Source organism: Petromyzon marinus, chromosome 73, assembly GCF_048934315.1.
Source record: "Petromyzon marinus isolate PM22_M1 ecotype Great Lakes invasive population chromosome 73, UKy_Petmar_22M1.pri1.0, whole genome shotgun sequence".
Lineage (NCBI taxonomy): Eukaryota > Metazoa > Chordata > Hyperoartia > Petromyzontiformes > Petromyzontidae > Petromyzon > Petromyzon marinus.
In genome coordinates this window covers 3,476,432-3,483,839 of record NC_133739.1, presented here as the reverse complement: position 1 = coordinate 3,483,839, position 7,408 = coordinate 3,476,432, and positions in this window count along the sequence as shown.

The window sequence follows — 7,408 nt, the reverse complement described above, 5'->3', positions numbered from 1 at the left end:
TGAGTGAGTGAGTGGGTGAGTGGATGAGCGATTAAGTGGGTGGGTGAGTGGGTGGGTGAGTGAGTGATTGAGTGGGTGAGTGAGTGGATGAGTGGTTGGTGAGTGAGTGGGTGAGTGGGTGGGTGAGTGGGTGGGTGATGTCTCCAGGTGAATGAGTGAGCGGGGTTAGCATGACGTCACCCCCTGCCACACAATGCACCACCGGTACCCATTGTTGTACCAACAGCGATTGTGTCGCGAATGGCATTGTTTTAGCTGATACGTACACAGACTTCACAAACACACACACATACACACACATACACACACACGTACATACACACACATACACACATACACACTCTCACACACACTCACACATACACATATACACACATACGCACACACACATAAACACTCTCACACATACACACAAACACACACACATACACATATACACATACACACATACACTCACACTCACACACATATACACACACACTCACACACACATGCACACTCACACACACTCACACATACACACTCACACAATCACACACATACACACATACACACACATACACACACACTCACACACACATGCACACTCATACATACACACACAATCACACACATACACACACACACATAACACACACATACACACATACAAACACATACACTCACACACACACACATACACGCACATACACGCACACACTCACACATATACACACACGCACACATACACACTCACACATACACTCACACATACATGCTCACACATACACACACACACTCACACATACACATATACACACATACACACGTAAACACTCTCACACATACACACATACACTCACACATACACACACACTCACACACACTCACACACACATACACACTCACACACATACACTCACACACACACTCACACACACATACACACTCACACACACTCACACCCACACACACTCACACCCACACACACATACACACTCACACACACGCACAAATACACATACAGACACACAAACACACACACATTCAACACACAAACATACACACTCACACACACTCACACATACACACTCACACATAAACACACTCACACACTTACACATACACTCACACATACACACTCACACATAAACACACTCACACACATACACACTCACACATACACACTCACACATAAACACACACACATACACACATACATACTCACACATATAAACTAACACATACACACATACACACACACATACACACATACGCACTCACACACACTCACACACACTCACACATACACACTCACTCACACACACTCACACATACACACTCACACATACACACTTACACACATTCACACATACACACTCACGCACACACTCACACATATATACACACTCACACATACACATACACACTCACATACACACACACATACACACTCACATACACACCCACACACACATACACACTCACACACTCACACATACATACACACACACACATACACACACACAGACACACTCACACACTCACACATACACACACACTCACTCACACACTCACACATACACACTCACACATACACACTCACACATACACACACACACTCACACACACACATACACACTCACACACTCATACATACACACACATACACACACACAGACACTCACACACACTCACACATACACACTCACTCACACACACTCACACATACACACTCACACATACACACTCACACACACTCACACATACACACTCACACACTCACACATATATACACACTCACAGATACACATACACACTCACATACACACACACACTCACATACACACCCACACACACATACACACTCACACATACATACACACACACATACACACACAGACACACTCACACACTCACACATACACAACAACAACAACAACCGCCATTCGCCACTAAGTGGCGGTGACGTCACCACAACGCTTGTGCCAGGCTATGTGCACCCTGAGGCCACGTGAAGTGTCGAACGCCAGCTGGCAGGAGGTCACGGGGCAGACCCAGGTGCCACGGGTCGACTGACTGAGATGACTGGCTGATGCACCACCTGTGCCCCCTACTGTGCCAATCTGCTGTGCTTTAGCCACCCGGCGCTCCGCTCATTGTTCTGAGCGTCGCTCCTCCGCCCTCCGTTGTTGTTGGAGGGCGACTGCCTCCAACTGCCCAGTAGCATCCTTCACGAGCCTCCTCCACAGAGGCCGATCTTGACACCGCTGGTACCAGTCATCGGCAAGTCCACTCAGCTCCACGTCCTCCTGTACCACATCACTCCATCTCATGCGGTGGCTGGCCATGCGGGCTACATGACCAAGCCATCGCAGCCTTGCCCGCCGGAGGAGCTCACCGATGGGACCTTGCCCAGATCTTTCAAGGATTTGTGAGCTCCTCACACAATCCAGTCTGGTTAAACCCAGGATGGATCGTAGGCAGGCCTGCCTAAATGTTTCTAACCGGCGAAGATGTTCCATTTGGGGGGGTCCACGTTTCGCAAGCGTAGAGAAGGGAGGGAATGACCGTGGCCGAGAAGACCTGAAGCTTAGTGCGGAGCGACAGACCAGGTAGCTTCCACACAGCGTTACGCAACCGATGAAAAGATATTGCCACTCGACTGATTCGGAGTGAGACCTCTGCTGTTAAACTGGAGCCGGTCATGAGCACACTTCGCAGGTATGCGAAACTCTCCACTCTCTCCACAACTGCCCTATCACCGATTGGGAGTTGTGGTGGTGGAGTGTCCATCTCCCCATCTATTAGTGGCACGCTCCAGTCTCAGCAGCAGCGTCTCCAACTCCTCCTCTGAATGAGCAGCTATTACCAAATCATCAGCATACATAACGTGGTTGAGCAATAGGGAGCCATCCCTTGACCGCATCCGGGCATCGATCAGCGTCCCATTATATCTGTACCATATGGAGATTCCCCCGGTACAGCTATTGAAGGCTTCACGAACTACGTGGTCGAAATAGATGTTAAATAATGTGGGAGCCAGAGGACATCCCTGTCGCACCCCAAGGTGTACAGGGAAAGGCTCGGACTCCCGGCCACGTAGTTTTACCCGGGCCCGCTCAACCCAGAGCCCAGGCCTATTGATATTATCATAGGCCTTGACCAGGTCAATAAAGCAGAGATGTAGGTCTTGCTGGAATTCCCTAAACCTCTGCTGTAGCAGACGGACAGAAAATATGGCATCTGTGCAGGACCGCCCTTTCCTGAAACCGCATTGGGGCTCCGCAAGCCTCTCCTCAGCATGCCTGGCATGGCGATGTTGAATAATCCTTGCCAGGAACTTTCCCGGCACACTGAGCAGTGAGATGCCCCTGTAGTTGTTACAGTCTGTGCGGTCCCCCTTCTTAAAGAGGGGGACCACCAGGGCATCCTTCCAATCCTGCGGAACCCATCCAGTGGTCCAGACTGTTGTTATGATGTCATATAGGGCAGTCTGTGCACAAACTCCACCCTCCCTCAGCATTTCGCTTGGGAGATCATCTCTGCCCTCAGTACTTAATCAACAGACGGCACTTCAGCCAGCCACACACAGGGGGTGACTTCTTCCAATATTTGAGGCACCGCAGCCTCAGCAGAGTCATCCTCACTTTGTGCCACGATGTTTTCCTGGCTGAGGGATTTTCCCTCCCCCAGGACCTCACATAAATGCTCAGCAAATCTGCATACCTGTTCCTGGGGGACGGAGATTGGATCACCGTTTTTTCCCCTAATGATGGTGATAGGTGTGGCGCTGCAGGTTACTTTTTTGATGGAGTTAAATAGAGATTTGTGATCGCGGGCCACTGAGGCAGACTCCATCTCCTCGGCAACCCGCGACCACCACCCATCCTTGCAGCGCCTCACGGCTCTCCGAACCTCCGAGCGAAGGTTGCGGTAAGCCTCCTCATTCTCTGACGTGGGATTCTGTAGCCGATGACAGTGGGCCTGTCGCTTTTTCTCAACCATCCTGAACACCTCCTCTGTCAGCCAGGGTCTCTGGGGAGGTCTGGACCGCGTACCCAAAGCAGACATTGCAGCCGCATGAGTCACAGTTCTAAACCTCACCCATTTACCCTCGACATCAGGAGGAGTGGGGGACGATGCCAACCTTAGCCGCAGGCGATTATGAAATTCTCGCTTGCAACTTTCATCAGATAACTGAGACCAGGCCACTTTATGTTGGATTGGGGTCCTGGGTGTACACCCACCATCGGAGTGGAAGAATGGCAGGCGCATCTTATAGATGACTAGTCGATGGTCAGAGGGCAGATCAGTTCCACCGAAGGTCCTGGTGTCAAGGACGTGGACTCGCATCCGCTGGTCCGTCACTATGTAGTCCAGAAGATGTTCTTGCTTGGACCCGGCATGCATCCATGATGTTGTGTGGATGCGCCGATGCCGGAACAGCGTGTTGGTAATTACAAGCCCATGGGCTGCACAAAAATCTAGTAGCCTCCTACCGTTGTTATTAAGCTGATCTGGCCCATGCCCTCCAATCACTCCAGGCCAGGTGCCAGCATCATGACCAACTCGGGCATTGAAGTCGCCCAACAAGATGACTCTATCCCGAGGGGCCACTTTAGCCAGCACCTGTGACAGGAGGTCATAGAAGTCATCTGACTCATCGGCTTTGCCTGCATCCCTCCACGGATGTTCATCTTCGGTGGGGGCATAAGTAACCACGACCACCACTCCTCGCCTCCGATTGATGGGAAGGCGAGCCCAAAGTAGCCTGGGGCTTACAGCTTCCCACACCTCACCGCCACGGTCCCACGCCCCCTTCATTCCTTTGCTCAGAAGAAGAGCCACACCCTGTTGTTTGGCAGTCTCCTGCCCCGAGTAGAGAACTGTCCACCCCTCATGGTGGCAGGGCCAGAACCGGTCCACCGGACCTCCTGAATGCCACAGAGATCCAGGCGGTACCGGTCCAGCTCCCGACAGAGGAGTGGTAGTCCGGCAAAACAACCCCCTACCTCCTCGCGGTGCCGGACGAGCAACTCTGTCGTGGACAGTGCTGTGGGGGGAAGGCCAATTCGGATTGGTTTCTCCCCTCATGGCGTCTGTGACCACCACAGGGGCTAAACGGGGGCTCTGGACGGGTGCGAGGGGCTGGTAACCCCTCCATCTTAAAAAAATTACCACGAAACTACGACTTAAACACTCACACACACACACACTCACACACACACTCACACATACACACTCACACAGACACACACTCACACATACACACTCACTCACACACTCACACATACACACACATACACACTCACACATACACACACATACACACTCACTCATACACACAGATACACACTCACACATACACACACACTCACACATACACACACACACCCTCACACACATACACACACACACACACCCTCACACATACACGCACACCCCACGCACACACACCCCACGCACGCACACCCCGCGCACGCGCAACGTGGGTCGATGGGCCGGTAAGCGGGAGGAGCGGAAATCGGACGTCGAGGGGGACCCACTTGCCATGGCTGGGGCCCGGCCATCGGAAGAGCGGGAAACTCCGGACCCCCCGATTGGACGGGAGGCCAGGAGGGGGCGCGGTCAGCGCGGTGCCCTTTGATGTGAGGGGAGGACGGTAAGAGGAGGGTGAACCAGGGAGTGATGGGGAGCGGCGTTGTTCAAGGCATCGAGATGGGCGGCGGGGTGTTTAGGGAGCCGGCCGTTCGAGCCGATCCCTTCACGGGGACGACCCGCAGCATCGCCCCCCTCCCACAGCCACCGGCGCATCGGATTGTGAGTCAAGCGTTGAGTGAGGGAGGGGTGGAACCTGGGCTAGTTAACCAGAGGGTAGAAAGTGGAGCGGCAGGGAAGGGACACAGGCAATCCGTCTTCTTTGGTTCTTTCGGTGAAGTCGCCACCACGTAGGATGGGAATGAAGTTATAAATTAATAAAATAAAATAAACCAACAACAACAATAAAATTATCGCGACGTTTCGGGGGCCACAGCGCAAGTGGGCCAAAACGTCGCGAGAATTTTATTGTTGTAATTGGGTTTATTTTTTTACCCTTTTATCTGGCAACATAACTGACACCTTTTTTTTATAAGGAGTCATGTTTACATTGACCACAATACCTACGGTCGGAACGCAAACAACAAAAACAACAACTCTGATAATGTATGTGGCACTGTCCTTGAAATTGATTGGTCCACCCCCGAGACAGCTTTCTTTAGAGCCTCGTCTCACGTGGGTGTTGGACCAGAAGACGCCAAAAGGCGTCGCACAACTCAAAGGCAACGCACCATCAGAGTATGAGAGCTCGGTGGTTAAGCATTTACGAAACATTGGAAACCTCATTTGCCAGTAGCAAAAAAGGTGTCAATTTTATTGCCAGATAAAAGGGTAAAAAACCGATTATCATATTTTGTTACTGGCAAATGAGGTTTCCAATGGTGTAAATTTTATTGTTGTTATTTTTAGAAAATGTATTACTTTATTCTAGATTTAAAGCTTTCGTGACTGCTAGGATCCATACTCTTTGGTTCTATTGGGTAAAGTCACGTAGGTGAAAATAAAATAACAAAAAATAACAAAAAATCACGACGTTTCGGCCACAACACAAGCGGCCTTCACCTGATGAAGGGACGAGACTGTCTGGAGGACAGCGCTGGAGTGGAAGAAGCCACGCTCAGATCACGACCTTTAAGCTGTGTGAGAAGAAGAAGACCAAGCGCCTTGACAATGCTAAATTCTATGCCAATTCCTTTGTCAAGGCGCTTGGTCTTTTTCTTCTCACACAGCTTAAAGGTCGCGATCTGAGCGTGGCTTCTTCCACTCCAGCGCTGTCCTCCAGACAGCCTCGTCCCTTCACCTGATGAAGGCCGCTTGTGTTGTGGCCGAAACGTCGTGATTTTTTGTTATTTTTTGTCATTTTATATTCACCTACGTGACTTTATTACTTTATTCTCAATTCCCCACGCGGTGGCGACTTCACCGAAAGGACCAACGAAGACGAATCCTTCCAGTCCACGAAAGCTTTAAAAAAAATCGAGACAGGCCACTGGCTGGGCTCCGCTGAGCCACGCGGACACGCGTGAGTCTAGCGGGTTGACTCGCCGGGGGGGGGGGGGGGGGGAATGAAATCGCCCGCGGAGGGTAGACACCTGCCACGTGTTCCTCGTCAGTGCGAAGGGGAGGGGCGGAGTGACTCCCGTCCAATCGGCGGCGTGCGCGCGGCGGACACGCCCCCCGACCCCCGACCCCCGACCCCGGGTCCCGTGCGCGAGTGCTCGGTGCAGACGCGGGGTCAGGGGTCGGCGCGCTGTATCCCATTTCGTTGACGCACGAGACGGCGGGCTCACCGCAGCCCGCCGTGAGCGTTAGGCGGTCGGTCCCAGCA